This window comes from Rhinopithecus roxellana, chromosome 8, assembly GCF_007565055.1.
Source record: "Rhinopithecus roxellana isolate Shanxi Qingling chromosome 8, ASM756505v1, whole genome shotgun sequence".
Taxonomy (NCBI): Eukaryota; Metazoa; Chordata; class Mammalia; order Primates; family Cercopithecidae; genus Rhinopithecus; species Rhinopithecus roxellana.
The window spans coordinates 61,705,733-61,732,142 of record NC_044556.1 but is presented as its reverse complement, the minus strand read 5'-3'; the positions used below and the strand labels follow the sequence as shown (position 1 = coordinate 61,732,142).

At 35.8% G+C, this 26,410-nt stretch overlaps 1 long non-coding RNA gene across 1 annotated transcript in view; it reads right to left on the bottom strand.

Annotated features, from left to right (window-relative positions):
* Positions 1–12,204, bottom strand: part of LOC115899207 — a 41,674-nt gene extending 29,470 nt beyond the window's left edge. Inside the window, exon 1 of the long non-coding RNA XR_004058917.1 lies at positions 11,992–12,204. This is a non-coding gene — a long non-coding RNA (uncharacterized LOC115899207). The remainder of the gene's footprint in view (positions 1–11,991) is intronic.
* Positions 12,205–26,410: the final 14,206 nt, after the last annotated feature.

Genomic DNA, 26,410 nt, shown 5'->3' with positions numbered 1-26,410 from the left:
AGTGCAGTGGCGCTATCTAGGCTTACTGTATCCTCTACCACCTGGGTTCACGATTCTCCTGCTTCACACCCCCAAGTAGCTGTGACTACAGGGTTACACCACGCCCAGCTACTTTATGTATTTCTAGTGGAGACACAGTTTCACCATATGCCTGGGCTTGTGTTGAACTACTGAACTCAAATGACTCTCCTACCTTGACCTCCCAAAGTGCTCAGATTAAAGGCATGAGCTGCTGCACGTAGACAGAGCTTAATATTTTTTAAATGCACACTTTATTGAAAAAAATATTGAGTAATGCTTGGAAAGATAAATTTGGCTACCTATTAAATATTGATTACTTCATGCTTTAATAAATATTTTATGATGCACATGAAGTAATAAACGAATTTTCAACTTGTTAAAGTCAAATTACTAATTAATGAATTAATATTTTATATATTCCTATAAATTTTTGCCACACTCCCATGTGTGATTGCCTCTGTTCACAGCCCAGGTTTAATTAAAGAATTCAAGACTTGTTTATAGGGCTATATAATTTTCAGTTTTATAGACTTCCACTTTTCCAGTGAATGGTTGCAACAGAAAAAAATGTGTGATAGAGGCTTTGCAGCCTGAAACACATGCACAATTTTTGAACACCACTAACTTCTTGAACAAATAATTTATTTTATCTCAGTTACAGTTTTGCATCTGAAAAACAGACATTCTAACACTAAACTCCAGAGTTGTTTGGGGGGATAAAGAAGCTTTTAAATCACCTGCCATCCTTGAAGTGCTTACTAAATTTGCCACAATAGATGCAATATGGTGAAAAGATAATTCGATAGGGGATAATATGATTCTGATTTAAGTCCTAACAAAACAGTCATTAGCTGTTTGATTCTTATATATGACACCTTCTGAGAGCTCGTTTCTTATTTATTAAACGGAAAGAATAAAACTTGTCCTGCAGTTTTGTGAACATCAAAAGAAATAATTTATGAGAAAAAGCAGCAAAACTAAGCTGATGCAGTCAATGCTTTGCACACATAGTTCTATGAAAGCTATTCTCATGCTGTTGTGTAAGTATGCATTGCTTACTCAAGGAAATAACCAAAAAGGAGTAGGTAGGCTAGGGCTACTTGATAACACTCCAGGTATGTCAGGACAAAAATCACTTTCACTAATTTCTACTCCCTCACCTAACACACCTCATGACTTTATCCTTGCTTGCTTAAAATCACCCTCTACAGGAAGGAAAAAAGTGGCATCCAAAGAAACCCATGTAGTATTTGCATTGGGGTAAGTTTTTACTGGTTATTCACTGATATGAGAGTGCTATGTTCATTTGCTATTCTTATGATATATCCTATTAATTTATCCACTAAAAATGAGAATTTTCATTCTGTCAACAGCATGATGATAATTTCACTTTATTTTTATCAATTTTAAAGGCAAGTAGAATACGTGTAAATGTGTTTTACTTTTGAAAACAAAAGACATGAGTATAGTTGATATACTGCATAAAACAGTAGAGTGCTGTGTTTGTATTATCTAGATATATCAATTTTTAAATGATATTTGAAATCTGTATGAAAACTATAAGAGAAATGGTGAAGAAAACAAATGAAAATAACTGCATTGTTCTAAATTGTTGTAATTTAAATAAACATAATTTTTTCTGATTTTTAAATATTTTATATACCCATTTGATGTAGCATATGATTAAATGATAACAGAACGCTTTGTTCCATCTTATTTCAAATTACTACTTTGATACATACACAATCGGTCATTCATGCACACATCACACACAATGTCAAATAACTGTCATTGTCATTATATATAATATAATCTACTGGCAATGCTGGTCTATTTAAGAATACATTTTTTTAAAAAAAGCATACAGCCCTTGTTTCTCTTTCTCTGAAAGTTATAATGTTGCTTGAATATGCCAGCAATTTCAACTTTGTGTTAAAAATACTCATGAAGACAAGAAGAAAGCAGAAAAAAAGAAATTTGGAAGGCAAGAGATTTAACCAAAAAATAAACTATAAATTTCTGACTTCATTATATGTGCTAAAAATCCCTGTTGTGCATACTTTATACATTGAGATTTGTTAATATTCAGGATGCCTAAATGGAAGTAGATATGCATAGTAAAATTTAAGAATAGGATATTTATTAAAAAAGAATCCTCCAGTGACTTGACACAGTTTCACATTTTGTCCTTGACCAAAATGAATGAACATCAGTTTTCCTGGGCATTATAATCGATTAATAGCTAGATCAATTGCAGCAAGATACAGAATACATGAAGATACCATTTCAAATGGCATCAGGATAATTATTAGCAAAGTGTCTTTTTTAATAAACGGTTTATGATATCTATTACCTCATGTTTTGCTAGTATGACTTTTTAAAATATTATTTTATTAAAGATTAGAGAGAAAGTAAAAGACTGAAAAATTGAACTCAAGGGTTTGAAATAAATTTCCTATCTGTCAGAGCTAATACATGAAGAATCAAGTAAAATATGTTTATACTGCAATATAATTCAAATAAATTATTCTAGCTATCTGTTTTGTATTACTCATATGTACCCGTGTGAATCTGATTTATTTCCATAAAATTTTAAGCCTAATTTTTAAAGCTACAGGTAAAATTTAATGCATAACTTTTACTGGATACCATATACATACATATATATCCCTTATTAATAATATTTTATTGGCCTCTGTGGAATAAATTTTAAATTTAATTAAGTAAAATGATAAATACTGTCACATTGTAAAAATAAGTCCCAAATTTTCATAATTACTTATCTATTAAAACAAAAACCATAAAATCTGAAGACTCAACAAATATTTATTGAGAATTTTTCTGTTTTTCTCATGATTCTTTTTGCTGAACATAACAAAAACAAAAAAGCTTCAATAATTTCATAATTTATTAAGTGAATTTTACCCTCTTGTAAATATCAAATATCAAAGTGATCAGAATATGAAGTCAGCATTATGAACTATGACTCAGCATTATGAAGAACATTCTCAGTTAACAGAGGGGAAGGAGCAAGTAAGTACACTGGGTGTGGAAAGTGAGGTGAGAGAATTGAAGAGGAAAATGTTGAAGAAAACTTCGTGGAAACCTGAATGTTCTAGAGAAAAGATACTCGTCTATGTTGTCAGAAATACTGACATATTGGCTATGACATAGCAATCTGGGATTTAATTCACTCATTCTAATGTACTTTATGCACTTAGGAGGGTAAAAATGCCTTCTTTCCAAAGATAGTAAATTAAATCTGGAATTGTATGCGGTTTGCTTGACATATACACAAGCTCAGTAATTTTTAGCTACTATTTGTATTCACAAAGAGAATAATATATGAGCTCAACCTAGAAAATGACTACAGTTTCTTCAGATAGAGTATGGAGAATGCTAATTTCAGTTCAAAGAAAATACAAAATACAGATATAAATGAAAATGTAGTACAGCATGAGTAACATTAAATATTCTATAGTGGCTAAAAGCCATACAAACAGAGCAGTGGATGATAAGGCTGGAGAAGCAGACTTGGTCCTGATAATAAAAAATGTAAATTATTTGCTCATAAATGTGGACTGGATTGTGTAAACAATGGGGACCCAGAATGAGCGATGGAGGTCTGAAGTAGGCAGTAATAGTGATAAGTTATACGTAAATAAACCTTCATTGTGATTAATCACAATCTGAGCAGTACTGCCAGATTATGATAGACCTATCTATCTTACACATGGAATAAAGATTCAAAACAGTTCAGTCAGTGCCATGATACTTTCAGTGATATATACCCTCTTAGTAATTTTCTCTTAGTTTTTAAAACTATAAAATATTATAGACATAAAAACATCAGATAAAATAATATAACTGAAACCCGTGTAAGTACCAAGTCGTAATACATGTAAACATATTGTCATCTTTACTTCATGCTTTTTGAAAAGCAACATTTTATGTATAAATTAGAAATTCCAGAGATTCACTGTAGGTATGATAACATGAAGAGCTCCACTGACACAATCCCCAGGGAAATTGGGAGAAATTATTTTCCAAAAACTAATCCAATCATTTAAACCTTCTGGAATTGATCCTAAGAGCACCAAGCAAAAGAAGAAACACCTATTCAAGAAAATCTACAAAAATTGGTTAAGAAAGGTGATAATACAGAATTTGAACCCATACCAGTCCCTCCTTCCTCTCCAGCTCAGCAAAGCAGACTCCTCTCCAGACTACAGTACCCAAAATCACAGGTCTCCCTCATCCTGCCACTCCCCACCCTAGCCCCCAGTTGGAGAATTTCCTTCTCCAGAGGATAAGGACTTTAGCATTTTTCAGTCCTACTCCCAGCTTCGGGATGTTGAGGTTAAATCCCAAGTGTCTGTGATCAAGAGAAAGTTGGAGTGGCTGTACTAATAGATTTTAAAACAAAGGCAGTAGATTTTAAAACAAAAAATGTTGCCAGAGTTAAAGAATATTTTATAATGATAAAGGGTCAGGATATAAAAAAGATATAACAATTACAAATACAGGGGTTCCCTGACTTATAATAAGGGTATGTCCTGATAAATCCAAGATAAAACCCCATACTGTAGGTTTAAAATGCATTTAATACCTCGATGAACAGATAGTTAAGTTGAAAATTCACAGATTAAGTCACCATAAGTTGGGGACCCATCTGGATATAAGTAGCTAATGACCAAGTACAAAAGATGCATAAAGTCATAGTAATCATACAGTGTAGTATTGACATAAAGATAGACAAACAGTTGAATGGAAGAGATTAGAGAGCCACAAATACATGGACAACAGATTTCTACAAGGAAATTTAGTTGGGAAAGATAGACTTCAAAAACTGTGAAAGAACTATTGAAATAACTTATACAAGATAAAAAATTTTAAATTAACTTTGATCCAAATCTCACTTCATATACAATAATTGAGTCAAATGATGATATGCCTACATGTGAAATGTAAAATTTTAAAAATTTCTACACTAGGCAAACGTCCGGAGCCATGAGGCCCGGAATTAGCTGACCTCTGTTGCTTGATCTCCGCAAAGCTGAGACAAGATGGCACATTTCCGGGTTCTTCATTACAAACCTTTCCCGCGCCCGCGCTAACTTTTCCCGCAGGGGCGCAAACATTTTTCCCGCCCAGGAAGATATGCAGCCTACGGCGCAGGCGCGATCCCGCGCCCGGGAAAATTACAAACCCACGGCGCATGCACAATTGTAATTTGAGTAAACCCAGCCTCCTGTCACCGCCCTGGCCCAACCTCTTCCTCTGCCAGCCTATATAAGGCATTGCACCGCCACCATTAAACGAGACTTGATCAGGCTATTTGTCTTGTCTCCATTTCTCGTGTTTTCTTGTCTCCTCCATTCCCACTCCCCCTTCCAGGGCCCGTTCGACTGTCCTGCAGGTCGGGACAGGCAAAGATTGCTGGGATACAATACTGTAAACCAAAAATAAATCTCTAAGCCCCACAACTGACTGAATGGATGCCCCTCTCAGCCAAGAGGACTCCAAAAACTTGAAAAATTAGTTCAGGCCCTTACAGAAAGTGGGGAAGGTTAGAGAAGACTCATTGAACCCTCCTCCCTTTGGAGTTTAGACACAGCTGACCTACTGTGTTTACAAATGCCATGGCAACATCAGGAAGTTACCCTATATGGTCTAGAAGGGAGAGACATGAATACTCCACCCCTCATTTAGTATATTATCAAGAAAAAACCATAAAAATGAACAACCAGCAGCCCTTGGGACTGCGCTGTCTGTGGAGTAGCCATTCTTTCATTCCTTTACTTTCTTAATAAACTTTCTTTCACTTTACTGTACAGGCTCGCCCTGAGTTTTTCTTGTGCAACATCCAAGATCCCTCTCTCGAGATCTGCATCGGAACCCCTTTCCTGTAACAATAGAATGTAATTAAGCTAAAGAACTTCTGCACAGAAAGAGAAACTATCAAATGAGTAAACAGACAACCTATTGAGTAGGAGAAAATATTCACAAACTATGCATCCAAGAAAGGCTTATTATCTAGATTATATAAGGAACTTAAATCAACAAGGAAAAAACAAAGTGGCAAAGAACATGAACAGACACTTCTCACAAGAAGACATACAAGCATCCACTAAACATACAACAATGCTCTTTATCACTAATCATCAGAGAAATGCAAATCAAAATCACAATGAGACACCTCTCACATGAGTCAGAATGGCTATTACTTTACAAAATACAGATAGCTATTATTAAAAAAAATGTACATGGTGAGGCTGTGAAGAAAAGGAACACTTATGAACTGTTGGTGGCAATGTAAATTAATTCAGCCACTGTGGAAAGCAGTTTGGAGATTTCTTGAAGAACTGAGAGTTGAACTAACACTCACCTCAGCAATTCACTACTGGGTATATATATCCAAAGAAAAACATTTTGACCAAAAATACACGTGTACTCATATGTTCATTGCAGCATTATTCACAATAGCAAACACATGGAATCAACCCAGGTACCCATCAAGAGAAGATCTGATAAAGAAAATGTGGTACATATATACCATCAGATATTATGTAGGCATATAAAAGAAAGAAATCGTGATCTTTGCAGCAATGTGGATACAGCTGAAAACCATTATCCTCAGCAAACTAATGTAGAAACATAAAATCAAATACTACACGTTCTTGCTTGTAAGGGCAAACTACACACTGGGTACACATGGTCATAAAATGAGAACAACAGAGATTGGAGAATGTAATAGGGGAGAGCGAGAGAGGGGGTTAAGTGTTGAAAAAAACTACCTGTTGGGTACTATGCTCACTACCTGTGTGACAAATTCATTTGTACTCCAAACCTCAGGATCATGCAATGTATCCTTGTAACACACCTGCATGTGTTATTCCTGATTCTAAAATAAAAGTTGAAAAAAGTATTTTTAAAGCTGAACATTTCAAATCCTGGCAAGGAGATTGAGGAACTGGAACTTTCATATACTGCTGGGAGGCATGTAAAGTGTTACAACAGCTTTAGAAAACCATTTTGCAGTTTCATTAAAAGTTAAAAATATGCCTACTCTGATCCAGCCATCTCATTTGTATGCAAACATTTATACAACTTTATCATAGCCAAAACCTTGAAACAACTGAACTTTCCAGTCACCAGGTGAATGAAAAAGCAAACTGTATTATGTACATTCAAAATATTCCTCAGCAATAAATAGTAATCTTCTGTTGATATGTTTTACAGCATGAATGAATCTCAACATAAATTTGTTGAGAGAAGCCAGATAATTAAGAAGAACATACAGTATGATTTAATTTACAAAAATATCTTGACAATGTGAAATAGTCCACAGTGATAGAAAGTAGATCTGTTACTGCTTAGGGGTTGGAATAGGGAAGAATGGAGTACAAAGAGGCACCAGGAAAGTCTGCCTGTAACGTACACGTTCATTATCTTGATCATGGTGATGGTTTCCCAGGTATATACATATGTCAAATTTTATCAAGTTGTTTGTTTTAATTATGCACAACCTGTTATATGTCCAACTATACCTCAATTTAACCTTTAAAAAATACTTTAAAAATCAATATCCAAAGCTGCCTTAAAATACACACACACACACACCTTCACATGTTTGCTGCCCCTGAAATAACATTAGAGAGGAAACTGATAATTGAAAAATAAATTTATTCCATGCCCTAGCTTGTAGACCAAATTGTTGCTCGCGCTGTGACCTTTGAAATCTTCAATTACTTATTAGTAACTGAATTTTACCTCTGAGTTTCTTTACAGAGTTTGCCCAAGAACTCGTATCAATTTCCAAGCAAAAGGTCAGAATGTCCTGCCATGTAATATGGGTTTTCATTATTTCCTTATAAACTATGACATTTTCAAAATGTCAGCATTGGAGAAAGCTTGAGTGCTCTTCCATTCTTTCTTCTTGACACATACTAGCAAACATACAACATGAAAAATATATGAAATAACTATCTATTGTGATGTGTAATAAGTGGTGATAAATAACAGTAGTAGAGAAGATTTTAAAAAGATGCTCTTACAGAATTTAAAGTCAGATTGAAGTACCTTTCTAAGATACCTAAGAATATAAATATAAGAATATTAATAAATCACAGTTACATTAAAATATCTTCTAATTAATTTTTATGGTGTCTGAATCCAAATAATAAACCAGTGAAATTAATATGTAGTCTTAAAATGAAGAAAATAGGAGTTAATAAGATATACAGTATAAATTTGGAATAATTAAATACGAATAGATAGTACTCCCAACATAGTGAAAATGGTTTTAAATGCTTCTTTTAACAAAACTGAAATTTCATTAGCATAGTAGCTAACTAAAACTTTTTAGCATACTCTATCGATTTTAAAGTACACTATTCTGATTTTCATTCAGTACAGGGTTTAGAAGTCAAATTATTTTAATTAACTGCATGTATACTCCAAAGACAATTAGCAGGATATACTACATACTTTTTCATTGGAACTGGCACTTACATTTTCTAAGACCTCTGGTTTCCAGTTGGCTATAAGTCAGGATTTCCTATATTAAATCCTATTCAGTTTAATTTATTTATTATTAATACCGGATTTTTGGAAGTGTATGATTAAAACAAAATCACATTTTTTTTATTGTCAACAGCATTTTCTTGCTGGCAGAGTAGGAGAACCTGTGTGAATTTGAAAAAGCTCCCTTTCCCACTTGTCATTTATTTCCCATGGTATTATATCTATAGAAGTACTCATCAAAGGACACAGTTATTTGTTGGAAAAAAGAAAAAAAGGCCTGGCTTGTTTTCAGAAAGTGGTAGTTCTCATTTTATTGTTTGTCTTTTCTTCTACCAATAACTTTTCTAATTAAGGCAACTGCTATGATTGCCTATTGAATAAATGGCATCTAAAGATGAATTGATATTGCTGTTGTTTTTTTAATTCTAAAATTTAGATAGGATGATTAGTATTTATATATTAATTATAGTCATTGTAATTAGCTGTAAAAATGAGCACCCAGGACTCTACATTGTATTCATACAATAATATTACCTGAGCTACATGATGTAAAAAAAGACAAGACATGAAGAGAAAAACAGACTTCGCCTTCTATTAATTATTTATTACGATAGTTGATTCAACTGGGATTTCTAATTTTTATCATAATGGAGGAACTGGAAAAAGACATGTCTCCCTCTATAAACTGCTATGAAACTGGAAAAATTTGAGACAATAAAAATTAAAATGCAGGCATATGATTTTTGAAAAAGGAAAACATATCATTTTATACCTGTTTCTGGACTGGATTCCAACCTGGGGGCACTTTTCACTGCACAGTGGAGAGAGAAGGAATCCAAAAGAGACAACAATCTCACCACACTGCTAGTGCAAGTTTCAAGCTTCGGAGAAGAGGCGAAGATTTCAGGGTCTAAAAAGGAAAAAGCTGTGCATAGGAGCAATAGCAGACATGTGCATGGAGTCTTTAAATAAAGGCTGGGCATGTAATATGCTGCAACTAGAATCCATGAGCACTACCTGAGAATGGCTGCTGTGGGTTTGGAAACCAAACATAGGTATGATAACTTTCTCAGTACAGATATATAAAATTGGGAGGCTCTGGTAAACCTTGAAAGATTGCACTTAAAGAGTAAGGGCAATTCTTAGGACAAAACTAGAATAGATCCGTCTTAATAAAAAATAAAATTGAGCCTGATAGAATCAAGAGGATGCTTCATCATTAAATTGCCTGCCATAACAAATCATCATAACTTTTACAGAAAAACAACATAATTCACATATTGCAAGTGTCACCTATGATGTCCAACATACAATAAAAACTTACTAATCTATGTAAAGAAGTAGAAAAATATAGCCCATGATCATGAAAAAAAAAAAAAAAATCAAAAGAGACACCGAGGTGAAAAGATGTTGGAATTAGCAGGGACAAGGTTTTGTTTGGTTGTTTGTTTGTTTGTTTGTTTTTTAAGTTGCTAAAAATATATCAAAGGACTGCAAGGCAGAAAATGGATAAGTGAATGAAAAAGTGGGAAATCTTGAGAAATGGGAAGTTATGAAGAAATGGATGGAAATTCTGTAACTTAAAAGTACACTGATCTGAAACGAAAAGTAGCCTGGATTGGAATAACAGCATTAAACACCTACAAAAGAAAAGATTGATGAACTTGGAGAAAAATTAATCAGCATTACTAAATCTAAATAATAAGTAAAAATATTAAAACTTTATCAAAGACCTGAGATAACTGAGGGGCAGTATGAAGTAATAGTAAAATACATGACCAAAAAAAGGGAAGGATAATAACTTTATTAAATTTCTTTACATTGGCTGGGCACGGAGGCTCACGCCTGTAATCCCAGCACTTTGGGAGGCTGGGCAGACAGACAACCTGAAGGTCAGGAGTTAGAAACCAGCCTGGCCAACATGGCAAAACCCCATCTCTACTGAAAATACAAAAAAATAGTTAAGCGTGGTGGCCTAACTATTTATTATGCGTCTGTAATCCCAGATAATGCGTCTGTAATCCCAGCTATTTGGGAGGCTGAGATAGGAGAATCATTTGAACTTGAGACGTGGGAGTTGAAGTGAGCTGAGATTGTGCCACTGCACTCCAGCCTGGGTCAGAGTGAGACTCCATCTCAAAAAAAAAAAAAAAAAAAAAAAAAGTTTATTTAAGTCACATTTTACACTAAATGGGGACACAATAACAACTTAAATAGATGCTAACAGTTTGAGGATATCTATTGCAATCTCTTGAAAAGCAAATAAAAAATAATACAAGGGACATAGCTACAGGACAAACAGAAGAAAATGAAATAATGCACTAACGTCAAAGTACTTTACTGATTCAAAAGAAAGCAGGAATAAAATAAAAAATAACACAAAATAGAGATGAAATACAAAACAAGTAACAAAATAATAGAAATCAGTCCAAACACATGAATAATTGCACTAAACACAAATGGACTAACTATTCAAATTAAAAGGAAATTATTGCCGTACTGGATTAAAAAAATAAAACACAACTATTTCTGCTTTTAAAAATACATTTTAAAATAAAAGCACAGGCCAGGCATGGTGGCTCATGCCTGTAATCCCAGCACTTTGGGGGGCCAAGGTGGGCGTATCACTTGAGGTCAGTAATTCGAGACCAGCCTGGCCAACACTGTGAAACCCTGTCTCCACTGAAAACATAAAAGTGATCCAGGCCTCATGGTGCATGCCTGTAATCCCAGCTACTCGGGAGGCTGAGGCAGGAGAATTACTTGAACCAGGAGGCAGAGGTTGCAGTGAGCTGAGATTGCACAACTGCACTCCAGCCTGGGTGACAGAGTGAGACTCTGTCTCAAAAAAATAAATAAATAAAATAAAAAATAAAAGCCCAGATTCATTGAAATAAAAGAATGTAAAGCAATGTACCACCCTATAGTAAGCATGAGAAAGCTTGTATGGCTATATTAAGATTAGGCAACATAAACTTGAAAACAAAAGTTAATAGCAGGGACAGAGGGAAACATTTTATGATTGTGAAAAAAATCATTTATCAGGAAGTTGTAATAAGCATTCACATATATGTGTCTAATCACAGAGCTGCAAAATACACAAGGAAAATCTGGCCAAACTAAAGGAAGAAATAATTCACAATCATAGTTAGATATTTTAATACCTCTTAGTAGTTGAAATCAAAGTGACAAAGTTGAGTAAGTATACAAATCTGAACAACCTAATTTGAGCTAATTGCTATTTACGAAATTTTATGTCCAACAAGATTGAGAATTAAATGGTTCTATATCTGTCTTTTTAAATTAAATTCGTAAATAAATGCCTTAAAAACAACTTGAATTCCTGTTGATTTACTGGTAAATTATATCAAATTATAGCCAACAGTAGGGATTTATAGCAAACATTTGAAGAAGAAATAATAGTGATATTAAAGATGTATTTACGTAATCTGTTCTACTTCACACATCACAATTTTCTCCCATTCAATTTCATACATAATCCTTTCTGATTTCTTCTTGATGTAAAAGAAAATCACAAAACATAAATGCAATTATATAGACATGTATCTTGTAGCATAAACTGGCTAGCTATTTCCAAATATTTATTTCAACCTGACACCCTGTTAGATCTTCTTGCCCAGGCCTCTTACCCATCAGATGTGATTGTTCTCAACAACGGAATGAAAATGAAATTGATGTGTGTCATCACTGGGCAAAAGTAATTGAGAGCATGTGTATTTTCACCACAGTCTGAATTTCACTTCTCTGCTAGACAGATTTAGAAAACTGAGCCCTTAAAATGTGTGGAACCATAGGTACAAGAAGCCTGGATCCATGATACCTGCATAAAGCAGCCCTAACCGGAAAACACCTACTTCAATGAGGCATTAGTTTACTAATGACCAGTGACGTGAGTAAGAAATAAACCTTAATTATGGTAAGTTACTGAGATTTTAGGTTTGTTTTTATAGCAGTTAGTCCACCGTAACTAAGAACATCTTTAGTTTTTAAATCATCAAGCCAAACATTATAGCTAAACAGATACTTAAGAAATATAATATTTCATAATTATTAAATTGCAGTATGTTTACTCACTTAGTATGACCTTCAGCTTTTTAGATCAACATTTGGCTTCAGCTTCACTTATTTCTACTGGTTTCACTTCAGCTAAAACAAACTACTTTACTTGGCATTGGTAAATTCACAGAAATTCCCCTTCTATTATTCAGAGGCCATGTGATAGCTATTCACAGAATCACTGATATCTTCTCTTTCATTTAGACTCATGTTTTTCTATGCAGACAATAAACTTCTATTGAATCCTAAGCAGCTATGTCATCTTATAGTAACTATTGCTCTTAGAAGAGGAAGGTTATTTCTAAACACAGCTGATACAATGACTAGTTGAAAGCACATAAACTTGAAGTGATAGGAGACATACCTTAATCAATAGATTTATGTTAATTAAGAGTTAAATAATCAATCAGATATAGTACAATACGGTAGACAAATACGCAGATCTTGCATTGTGAGAATTAACTTATAATTCTAGCTTTCCTATTAAAACTATTTCCTCAGGCAAGTCTTCCTAATATAAGAGTCTTAAGTTTTTTCACCACATGATAGCAGCTAGTAGATAATATTTATTGAGATCCAGTGCTAGGTAACAAATTAGCCCAAAACTTAGGGTTTAAAACAACAAACATTAATTATCCCAGAGTTTCCATGTAACGGGAGCCCATGCCTCATGGCACAGACCTGACAGAGAGAACAGCAGCTGCTGTGTAAAGGAAGCCTCATCTAGATCATTTTTTCCTGTCTCTTCTGCAAATTAAATCCTTCGATTTTTGGAGAAAGACAACAAATATCTATGATTTCTTTCAGCCGTGTTTTGTAGTTCTCCTTATAGAAATCTTTCATAAATCTAAAATAAAAGTTCAAATTATATATATATATATATATATATATATTTTAAAATAAGGCAACAAAAACTGTCACCCATATTCCATCACTGAAAGCTCACTACATCTACAGAAAGTTAATAAGAAAATAAAATCTACTCCTGGAACTGTGGCAGGCATACATGTTGGCCCAGTAGATCTACTAAGTGGGACTGAAACAGTGTTACTAAGAAGTCCCCGCCTCTAATACTGGAACTTAATCAGAATGAAAGAGAGTGCCATCTGCCGAGGTAACCAGCTAACAAATTGACTATGGCAGGGAACGTAGCAAGAATTTGGAGAGTATGCTGTCTGAGGTGAAGCAGAAAGGAAACTCCTAAAGTTGAGGATGGAACAGATATTGAGAAACTCCCACTGAAAAAGCTTTTCTCACACTAAAAATAAGGTAATACTTGAGGTATCTGAGGCCTATGTACACTAAAGATAACAACAGCAACAACAAATCTCAAACCCAGTTCACCGTGTACACTAGGTTTACTTTTTCCCTTGGCCTTCACATTTAAGGGTTCAACTGAAGGAAAGGCAGGCCCATTTCCAGGTATAAAGCTGCTTATCTTGGCCTCCAATATCCTATACAAAATAGATTTCAATTAAAAAAAAAAAAGCAGTGTAAAGAAGGCAATTAAGAGGACAATAACCAATATGATTCAGATGCTACAGTATCAAAGAGTGATTTTAGGTAAACTATGATTGCTATGTTAAGTGCTCTGGTGGAGAGTATACATAAGCTGGTGGGTGATTTTAGCAGAGAGATGAAAGCTATAAGACATAATCAAATGAAAATGTGAGAAATAAAATATATATGAGAAAAATGTTATATATGAGAAAAATGTGCTTTTTTTTTTTTTTTTTTTTTTTTTTTTTTTTTGGAAACAGAGTTTCATTATTGTTGTTGCCCAGATTGGAGTGCAATGGCGTGATCTTGGCTCATTGCAACCTCTGCCTCCTTGGTTCAAGCAATTCTCCTGCCTCAGCCTCCCAAGTAGCTGGGATTAGTGGCATGTACCACCAAGCCCAGCTAATTTTTGTATTATTAGTAGAGATGGAGTTTCACCATGTTGGCCAGGCTGGTCTCAAACTCCTGACCTCAGGTGATCCACCCACCTCAGCCTCCCAGAGTGCTGGGATTACAGGCATGAGCCATCGTGTCCAGCTGACTTTGAAAAGCTCATTATTGACTCAACACAGCCAAGAAAAGAATCTGTAAACTTGAAGGTGTATTGGAGATATATAAAGACAGACCAACAGAAATTATGCAAACTGAAACACAAAGAGAAAAAGGAGTTCCAGGAAGGGAGAATCTTAAGAGCAAACGTTCTAAGAGGCAGGAAGTGAAAGCTACCAAGAGGAACAGCCTCGCTTCTGTCCTATTCTAATTACCCCAAATAGTCAAAATTTCTGCCCAGGTTCAAGAGAGAGAAGAAAGACACTCTACTTCTTGATGGGGAATAGCCAATGTTACATTACATAACATATGTGCAATGGGAGTTATTGTTGCAGCCATCTTTGGAAAGTATAATCTGTCACATAAATATTTATTGGATTTCTAGCTTGTGAAATTGCTGGAAGCCTTAAGATACGTCGTCCCTGAATCTGCTAACCATCTGGAGTGGAGTTCAGCAACAAAAATTCAAATAGTATAATACAAGGTTGAATGTGCCAGATATCATAAGCAAAGAATATAGAACTATGGAGTTTCAAAAGAAAGTAATCAACATTTCAGTGGAAAGAAATTGAAAAATAATGCACGCAGTAGTTGGAATGTGAGATGAACCTTGAAGGTCACATAAAATTTTTATAGGTGAAAAACAAGAAGACACATAACATCAGTGAATATTCTAAGTTGTGGAAAGAGAGAAGCAAAAACAACAAAAAATGGAGAAGAAGAAACACACACATACACACACCCCTCTTTTGGCTTCTTTGTAGGAGACAAGAAAGAACATTGTATATACAGGAAGCTGAAAAGGAGAAGTATGTGACTGTTTTAGGGCAGTGGGAAGGATGCATTTATTTGAGTGCAGGCAGTACATCAAGCAGTGATCTGGATGCCTTACATAAATTAACTGATATAAATCTTCATAGTCATCTGGTAGGTTTTAAAACAAATAAGAAAGGTGAGGCTTTCAGAGTTTCAAAACCTTGCTCAGGGATAAATGAAGAGTCAATCCATATCCTACTCCAAAGCACATATATTATACACTTCACCAAATGCTTCTTTTTAAATAAAGGTCTAGTATTTGATTTGGTATTTAGTGGATATTTCTAGAAAGATGTGGACAAGAAGATACAACGATTTTAATTGCACTTCGGAAACATTTGAGTGGCTTGAAGAAAGAACTGAGAGAAGGTAGGGATGCCATCCCGCGGTCACTATCATACTCCATTACAAGAAGGGTGAGACCTGAAATTATGTCCGGGCAAAGAAATTAGAGAACAGGGAGCAGATTTAAAGGAACTTACACACTTAACATAAGACCCAACAACAGACAGTACAAATGTGTATGAGATATGTAGAGAGTGGAGGGGTCAACAATTTGACAAAAGATTAGTACAGATTTAGTCAGGGAAGACACTTGAAGCTATATGTGCTCTCTGAGATATTGATGAAGTTTTTTTAAAAATCAACTGTAAAAATAACAACAACCAACATCACCAAAAGCAAAAATATAAGCATCACAGGAAAGGCATTTGCAGTAGTCTTGCATATTAAGAGACAACTGAAAATTCTCTGAAAGCTCTGTAAGTTTAATTACCAAAAATATATGAGAGGCAGGTGGGGTTTACGATTAACATGGCATACAGTTTTATTGTCTGCAAAGAGTTTTGAGTATTTATAAATGAGCCAGCTATAAACTTCATAAATATTCTACTGTTTTCTCATCTAGGCAGTGACTTCTTTTTTTTTTTTTTTTTTTTTTTTTTTTTTTTTGAGATGGAGTCTCGCTCTGTCTCCCAGGCTGGAGTGCAGTGGCCGGATCTCAGCTCACTGCAAGCTCCTCCTCCCGGGTTTACGCCATTCTCCTGCCTCAGCCTCCCGAGTAGCTGAGACTACAGGCGCCCGCCACCTCGCCTGGCTAGTTTTTTGTATTTTTTAGTAGAGACAGGGTTTCACCGTGTTAGCCAGGATGGTCTCGATCTCCTGACCTCGTGATCCACCCGTCTCAGCCTCCCAAAGTGCTGGGATTACAGGCTTGAGCCACCGCGCCTGGCCTAGGCAGTGACTTCTGATAACTGAAATATTAAAAAGTGAACTCATGTCAAAACCCCAGAGTTTTACTGGTCTATTTCTCTCAAAGAATGATCTAATATTTTTATGGTAGGTAGACATATTTTTTAATGAAACACCACATCCACTTACTGACGAACAAAATAAATGGGATAACATTTCTCTCAGTTATATTAGCACAATTTCTTCCCTTGTGAACTATTGATTTATAAACTAATACTATGTTCCAATAGTAATTTTAATTAAAGTCAATACTATGTATGAGCTTAATTTTAACCTTAAAACTCCATGAGAGGAAAAAAAGGCATAATATTCTATTCTATTATCTTCACTAAATAATTGTGGAACGTGCTACCTAGATGAATTTGTTAACTTACCCAATGTTTTACAGTCATTGTAAAGTCAGCACAGATATTAGAACCCAAGAATCCTGATACCCAGAATTGATACCAGTTCTCCTGAATTAAAATACATATGTTATCATTAATAAAACATAAGATCAAAATTATTTCAGTGATATTCTATTTCATGCCTATGCCTAACATATTTACAGATCTTGAAGTGTTTTACCCCTGTGAAATACATACACTTCAAAAAACTACATATATGTGTTTATATATCTATATATATATATCTCCACATAGATTCATTATGTATTTGTCAGTATTTCTATACAATGAATTAATTCAGCATATATAAAACAAATCCTAATTATTTATAAATTGTTCTTTAGGAAACCAAATGAAAGTTAAAAATTCAATGTCAAATTAAAGTTAAGATTACAAATGGGATCTAATTAAACTAAAGAGCTTTCTACACAGCAAAAGAAACTATCATCAGAGTGAACAGGCAACCTAGAGAATGGAAGAAAAATTTTGCAATCTAATCCATCTGACTGAGTTATAATATCCAGAATCTACAAGGAACTTAAATTTACAACAAACAAACAAACAAACGTCAACAACAAAAAATCAAAAAGTGAGCGAAGGATATAAACAGACACTTCTCAAAAGAAGACATTTATGTGACCAACAAACATAAAAAAGAAGCTCATCATTACTGGTCATTGGAGAAATGCAAATCAAAACCCCAATGAGATACCATCTCACGCCAGTTAGAATGGTGATCATTAAAAAGTCAGGGAACAACAGATGCTGGACAGGCTGTGGAGGAATAGGAGTGCTTTTCCTCTGTTGCTGGGAATGTAAATTAGTTCAACCATTGTGAAAGACAGTGTGGCAGTTCCTAAAGGATCTAGAACTTGAAATACCATTTGACCCAGCAATCCCATTACTGGGTGTATACCCAAAGGATTATAGGTCATTCTACTATAAAGACATATGCACACGTGTGTTTATTGCAGCATTATTCACAATAGCAAAGACTTGGAACCAACCCAAATGTCAGTTAGTGATAGACTGGATAAAGAAAATGTGGCACGTATACAGCATGAAATACTATGCGGCCATACAAAAGAATGTGTTCACGTCCTTTACAGGGACATGGATGAAGCTGGAAACTATCATTATCAGCAAACTAACAGGAACAGAAAACCAAAAACCACATGTTCTCACTCATAAGTGGGAGTTGAGCAATGAGAACACATGGACACAGGGAGGGGAACATCACACACCAGGGCCTGTCGGGGGGTGAGGGGAAAAGGTGGGGAGAGCATTAGGGCAAATATATAACCCATGAAGGGCTTAAAACCTAGATGATCGTTTGATAGGTGCAGCAAACCACAATGGCACATGTGTACCTATGTAACAAACCTGCATGTTCTGCACATGTATCCCAGAACTTAAAGTAAAATAAAAATAAACAAATTTAAAAAGTGAAAAAATAAAATCATGCCAATACTAGATATCCTGATTTGTACTATTCTAATCTAATTATGTCCAATTTTCTGGGGACTGGGGGAATGTTCATCTATTTGTAACACAAATAAGAGACTATGACTTTTGACTGACATCTTAAACTTCCTGATAGGATTCACTGAAAAAAAACAAAGGATCAGTTCTGTCACAGTTTAGACAAAATTGCATCAAGTTAATGTAATCATGAGGAAACACCAAATAAATGCAAATAAAGGGACCTTTGAGCAAATGGCCTCTAATCTTCTAAACAGTCAAGTAATGAATGTCAAAGAAAGACTTCTATTCTGAAGTAAGGAGACTACAGAAAGTCCAAATGAAATGCAGTCTTCATTTGGATTGGATCCTGAACCAGAGAATCTTTCTTTCTCTTTCTATAAAGAAAAATAATGAAACAATTACAAAATTAGAATGCCTCTATATTAGGTATTAATAGTGTATTAGCATTACTTTTCTGATTTCGAAAATTTAACAAGTTATGGAATAGAATTTCTTGACTCTAGTAAATATGCATTAAATTATTTAGCAATATATCATCAGCTCAACAACTTACACTTAAACATTACAGACACACGTACACACAAGTACTCACATGGAGACAGAATAGAAATAAAGACAAAATAACAAAGCAAATACAGTAAAATGCTAACTTTGGGAGAATATCTGTGATTTGCATGGGGATTCTTTGTATTATTTTTCAACTTTTCAGTAAGTCTGAGTTTTTTTCAAAATAAAATGTTAAAAAAGGAATATGAGTTCTTGTTATGCTCAAGGTTGAATTTTCTAAAGCCAAGAAAAATGAAACAACACAAATTAAAAAGAGAAAAAGACTGTCCCAACCAAGGAAAAGTAGGTTCTACATAAGATAAAAAATTATCATAATGTAGCCCCAAAAAGTGAATGCTGAATGGTTAGAAAGGGTAGAAATTGCTCACTGTAGAGGAGAAAGTGCATATGAAAGAGATTCGATTTGAAGTGGTTCATAAGTGATAGCCTTGATTAATTTGCATTTAGTTTCTAAATACCACTTTAAAAATTTCTATTAATAGTAATGGATATGTAAGAATGAGGGTAAGTTGCAATCAGACTTTATTTCAAGTTAGATAAATTCTGCAAATTGCCAAGTACCTCTAGCCAAATGTAAAAGTATCACTGTTAGAATTTGTTGAATTATATATCTTGGCTCTTTAAGCACAAAACCATACAGAAATACTCAGAATTTTTAAATTAGTTACCTCTGTAATTAGGAGGAAATAAGTCCTTATTTGAACATCTTCAAAATAACTAACTTATAAATGAGTAATATTCCTGTTACTGGTATATGTAATAACAGTGTGGCAGAGAGGGGTTCTCAGCAGCCCTTGATTTTTTGAAAACTCTAAGCTAGTCTCTAATTTTTAAAATAATCCCTTCCCCTTAACTTGAAATCTGTATTATCCCCTTCTTTACATTCCATAACACTTTGTTTATACCTTTAATATAGGATATCATATCTCAGTATAAATAATCAGTTTCTTTTCTGCATTGAAATGTCTTAAAAAATGGGTGCTGTTTCCTATTTTTCTATGTATTTCCAGAAGTCAGCAAATACTTTCTATGTTATATAGATTATACACTATTATAATAAAGTAGACTAGAGAAAAAAAAATGTTAGTAAGAAAACCATAACGAAGAAGAAACATAATTACTGGTCATTAAGTGGAATTGGATCATTATTCAAACCTTCACCCTCGCTGGCTTCATGTTGAGCAGACTGAGGAGGAGGAGGAGAAGAAACAAAAGTTGGTGTCTCTGTCTCAGAGGTGGCAGAGGCAGAAGAGGAAAAGAAGCTGAAAGGGAAAAGAGAGAGGCAGGCACACTCCATGTAACTTGAAAACATCGTAATTTCTGACATTTTGCTTTCACATTTCTCCAAAACTGTTTCTACACAGTACCGATCCTTATTGCATCATTTTGTTTTGTTTTGTTTTGTTTTTTTCAGTGCTCATATCATAGAAGGGTTCATCTTGCAAAAGATGTCAAAAACAGTTGTAAATAATTGGAACCCTTCTGACAGATTATGTCAATTTTTTTTCTCTGGCACCTCTTCTTTCTCATCATCTGGCACTGGCCTGAAAGCAGTCACCTCCACCAAGTCATCTTCTGTTAATTCCTCCATTGCAGTGTCTATCCGTTCTTAAATTTCTCCAAGATCCATATCTAGAAAGCCTTTAACACTCCTGCCAACCCTCACGTAGCTTTTTTTTTTTTTTTTTTTTTTTTCCTGCCATTTCCACAATCTCTTTTATGATCTGCTGGATTGGTTCTGTCCTAAAACCTGGGAAGTCATAGCCAACATTTGAACACAGATTTTTCCTGCAGGAATTTATTATCTCAGGCTTGATGGCTTTCACAGCTCTTTCTCTAACAATGATGACTTCTTCATGATGTAACCCTTCCAGGCTTTCATAATGTTCTTTCTATTGAAGTTCTCTTCCATAGCATTGATAATTCTTTCCAAAAAGTACAGTGTGTAATGAGCCTTAATGGTACCATTGAAATTCTGATCTAGAGGCTGAATTAGAGGTGTGTTTGGGGTCAAGTAGACCACTTTGACATAAACTCATGAGGCTCTGGGTTGCTAGGGGCAAAAAGAACTTTAAAAGCCAACCCCTTACTGGCAAGGTACATCCTGACTTAAGGGACAAAGTATCATTGAAATCAATGCAGAAAAAAAAGGATTCTTACTGTTCAGGCCTTCTTGGTATGGAGACAAAACACTTCCAGCTTGTGTTTATCTTTCCCTTCAAGGTTCAGGGGTTAGCAGTTTTATATCCTGATCATAAGCCTGACTACATTTTCACAAAATTGTAGGGTTAGTTTATATCCCTTTCTGCCTTAAATAGTGATACTTACTTCTCTTCCTTACTAATAAATGTCCTTGTGGCTTTTGCCCCCAGAACAGTCAACTATTGTCTGCATTTAAAACCTTTCGGAAGGATGCCCTTTCTCCTCTATGATTTTCCTAATTGTTTCTTATAACTCTGCTGCCTCTTGGTCAGCAGAAGCTGCTTCTCCTGTTATCTTGACATATTTTAAGCCCCCCTCTGGCTAGGCTTAAATTATCAAATCATCTAAATTTCTAAATTTATCAAATCATCCTTTGCTGGTGGTAAGTTCTGCAGATGTAGATCCTTCATCTTCCTTTTGCTTTAAGTTTTCATGTAATTACTTAACTTTTTCTCAAATTATATTAGAGTCTATAGGTATGCCTTTCTTATAGCAGTTTTGCACCCACATAAAAGCTGTATTTTCAGTATAAGATAAGAAGGCATTTTACAAAAAGTGCAAGATTTTTGTGCTTACTGGCATAGCTGCAGTGACAGCTTCATGAATTTTCTTTTCTTCTTTTACAATGGCCCTTATGCTGGATTTATTTATCTTGAAATGGCAGGCAGCTGCAGCTGTAGACCTCAATCTACAGTACATATCAAACAATTCAACTTTCTTTTGTAATGTCATGACTTTGCTTCTTTGAAGCACTTCTAGTCTCACTAGTGGCACTTTGTGTGGGCCCCATAATGTTATTCAGGTTTTATAGGCACTAAACATGATGAAAAATATGCAAGGCACACAAGAGACCACTTTTTCTTGTGATATACAATTTACTGAGAGACAAACTTTTCACATGGAGATGATTGGTGTCACACAGTGTTTTATGGGATATTCACAACACTTTAGCTCACTGCAATAGCAACAGGGAGTAACTACAAAATTGTTAGCCATACAGTATATACTACAGTCAATTTTATACAGTTATAATTTAATATTGAATATTTACATTTGTTTACATTTCTCTTGACTGGTGGTAAGTATCATCTTTAGGTATTTGAGTGTATAAGTTTTGATCAGCTTTAATTTTTAAAATATATTTATGTATATTTTATGGTAGTAAATTATAGACTAGCATCCACATATATTTTGTACATTTGTGGAAGCTTTTTCTTAATATTTTTGACATTTCTGGGCTATGTAGTTCATCTGCTAGTTTTTTTAGTTTTTAAAAAATTCTTTAAAACATTTTCCAATATTTCTATTGAAAAAAAAAAAAAAAAAACATGTATTAGTGGACCAATGCAGTACAAGCTCATTTTCTTTGAGGGTCAATTGCATGTTACTTCTGGGGAAGAAGCAGAGCAAGATGGTGGTCAACAAGTATTCACAAGAAAAAACACCTTCATTGGAACCAAAAATCAGGTAAGCACCCATATTACCTGCCTGTAACTTCAAATGATTAAAAGAGAAATTGAAGGGATAGAAAACAAAACAAAAGTCCTGAATCACTGACACCACGCCTTCTCTACCCTGACAGTAGGGAGTGGTGAGAGAGCATACTGAGTATTGCAGGAGAAGAATTCGGCAATTGAGAGACATTGAACTCAGTGCTGTCCTGTTAGAGCACAAAGCAGGACAGAAGCAAACTCAGCTGATGCCCACCCATGGAGGGAACCAGCCCTAGCCAGAGGGGAATCACCCATCCCAGTGGTCCAAAATTGAGTTCTTGCAAACTCTGCCCCCAAGGGCTATAGCACTCTGTGTCTCCAAGTACATTTGAAAGGCAATCTAGGGCATAAGGACTGCAACACTTATGGAAGTCCTAGCATTGAACCTTGCTCAGAGACAGTAGACTGGGTCAGCATGTGACATTCTGAGATATCACCTGGGGAAACCAAAATAATGCTGGAATCACCCATCCCCTAACCCCAGGCTGCACAGCTCAACACACCAACAGAGACTTCTTCCTTCTGCTTAGGGGAGGAGAGGGAAGAGTGGGGAGTACTTTGTCTTGTATCTTGGAGAGCAGCTCAGCCACAGCAGGATAGGATACCTGTCAGAGTCATGAGGCCCCTGTTCCAGGTCCTAGCTTCCAGATGAAATTTCTAGACACACACTGGGCAGAAGGAAAGCCACTGCCTTGAAGGAAGGACCCAGTCCTGCCAGCATTTATCACCTGTTAACTGAAGAGCCTTTGGTTCTTGAATAACCAGCAGAAATATGCAGGTACTACATCAAGAACCTTGGGGGAGCCTCAGAGAAGCTGGCTTCAGGTGAGACTCAGCACATTACTAGCTGTGGTTTAAGGGGAGGGTCTCCTTCTGCTTGAGAAAAGCAGAAGAAAAAGTAAAGGGGACTTCATCTTGCACCTTAGGTACCAGCATGGCCACAGGCAGGTAGAGCACCAAGTGGGTGCTTGGGTTCTCTGATTCCAAGACTTGACACTTGCGTGACATTTCTGGACTTACACTGGGCCAGATGGGATCCCACTGCCCTGAAGTCCCAGGCCAGGCAGCATTCACAAAAGACTTAAGAGACCTTGGACCTTAGGGGAACATCAGTAGTAGTCTGGCAATACTCCTTGTGGCTTGTGGGGCGAGCCTCCTCTGCCTTTGGAAAAGGAAGAAAGGAGTAAGAAGAACTGCATCTTGTGGTTTGAGTGGTGGCTCAGCCAAAGTACAGGAAAGTACCAAATAGACTTCTAAGGTTTTTAAATCTAGTCCTTGACTACCAGATGGCACTTCTGGACACATCTAAGGCCTGGGGGACCTAAATTCCCTGAAGGGAAGGATGAAGGCTGGACTGGCTTTGCCACCTGCTGATTGTAGAATCCCAGGACCTTAAGTAAACATAGACAGTAGCCAGGGAGCAGTTACAGCAGGCCTTGGATAAGGTCCAGTGCTGTGCTGGCTTTACATCTCACCCAGTGCAGTCATAGTGGTGACCACAGGGATGCTCATGTCACTCCACCTCTTACTTTAAGTGGCTCAGAACAGAGAATGCAACTCTGTTTTGGAAAAAGTGAGAGAAGAGGATAAGAGTCACTGCCTAGCAATCCAGAAAATTCTTCTGGATCTTGTTCAAGACCATCAAGGCAGTACCTCTAAAGTCTACAAGAATCACAATGTTACTGGACTTGGGGAGCTCCCTAAAGCAGATGCAACTTAGATGACAACTCTCAAGCTCTTCTTGGGAAAGCCTTCCCAAGAAGTATGGCTACAAAGAAGTCCAAACAGTGAAGACTGTAATACATACCTGACTCTTTAGTGCCCAGACACTGAAGAACATCTACTAGCATCAACACCATCCAGGAAGATAAGACCTCACCAAATGAACTAAATAAGGCACCAGATACTAATTCTGGAGAAACACATATATGTGACTTTTCAAATAGAGAATTCAAAATAGCTGTCTTGGGGAAATTCAAAGAAATTAAAGGTAACATAGAGAAAGAATTTAGAATGCCACCAAAGAAATTTAACAAAGAAATTGAAATGATTAAAAATAAGCAGAAATTCTAGAGTTGAAAATGCAGTTAGCATACTGAAGAATGCATCATAGTGGCAGGGTCTGACCCACAGACCCAGGCTGCATGACACATGAATAACGTACTCAGACACAGATATTCAGTGAAAGAGCAGGCCAGGGGGCTGGGCCACTCACAGAAAGAGTTGTGGCAGCTGCGCACTGAGTAGCCGGCCTCACCGGCATTTATTCAGCATAGTTTTAAAGACAAAGGCTTTTAGTCACAAACCTGTGGGAAATTAATCTCTTCGCCCTCCCCCAGAGAAAGCAGTCCTACAAATAATCAAAGGTTGGTCTTAGGACCACATGAGTAAACAAGCTCTTTAGATAAACTCCCTTATATTCTTACATACCTACTTTAAGCTATTAACTCAAGGTAAGAGGATTAGACTGCCTTAAGCCAAATCTTTTACTGAAGCTATGTGAACCTCCAGACCTTTTCTGTTTTTTGCATCAGGTTTTGTTGATTGAAGAGTACAGAAGTGTGCAGCAACATATCAGTCAGGCATGGTGGTCACTCCTGGTATTCCAGCTTTGCATCCTAGAATTAGCAAATAACATAAGACATACATGAGTATAATCAGCAACATTCTTTTCCAATCAAGGTGTGACCCTCAAGAGTGGGGTCCTGTCCAGGAGAAATGATCTTGCACACCCTTCCATATGGCTGTTTGTTGGGTGTGTAGATCTATGGTGCGAAAGGATTCTAAAATTTTAGTTTTAAGTTGCTTCACGTCTGCTGTTAAATTGTCATGAAAGGTTCCCCAAAGTTGTTGTTTCACTTAATCCCAACGATGTATTGATTGATTCCATGGCAGAGAAGTGACACAGATATGTTTATGCCCCCAGTCGCAGTTTAATTGCTGTCAGAATACCAGTGCATTTTGTCACTCCCCAACATATTCCAAGGTAGCATCGAGGGTCTGCAGATGTGCAAGAATGTTTTCGTCTATACTCTGCTGTAAGAAAAAGTTCATTGGATACATTTCTGGCCAAATTATCTACAAAAGTAGCTGTTTGTACTGATTCAGTAATAGATGCTATAGCAGCACTAGCAGTTGCTAGGATGACTTTAGTGGAGACTATAAAAGCTAAAAGTGTGCCTGTGAATCTTTTGGGTCTGACCTGGGACAGGGTACATTCTAAGGGGGCAAGAACAGAGGAACCTTGCCAATCGCATGTCAAATTGGCTGGTAGGAATGCCACAGATTGTCTTTTTAATACTATGACACTAGTAATATTTAAATTAGATATATTGTAATTAGTGATGCATGAGGTGAACCAAGCCTGTCCCTGTACCTGGGTCACAAATGTGGAGCTTTGGGGTGTAATGGAAATATTAGTTCCCATAAGGAAACATATGGATGGGTAGTGCAAATTAGGCACTGGTTAGTGTGATTATGAATAAAGGTTATAGTATAATTGTGACTGGAATTATGATATGTCCCATGCCAGGTGTT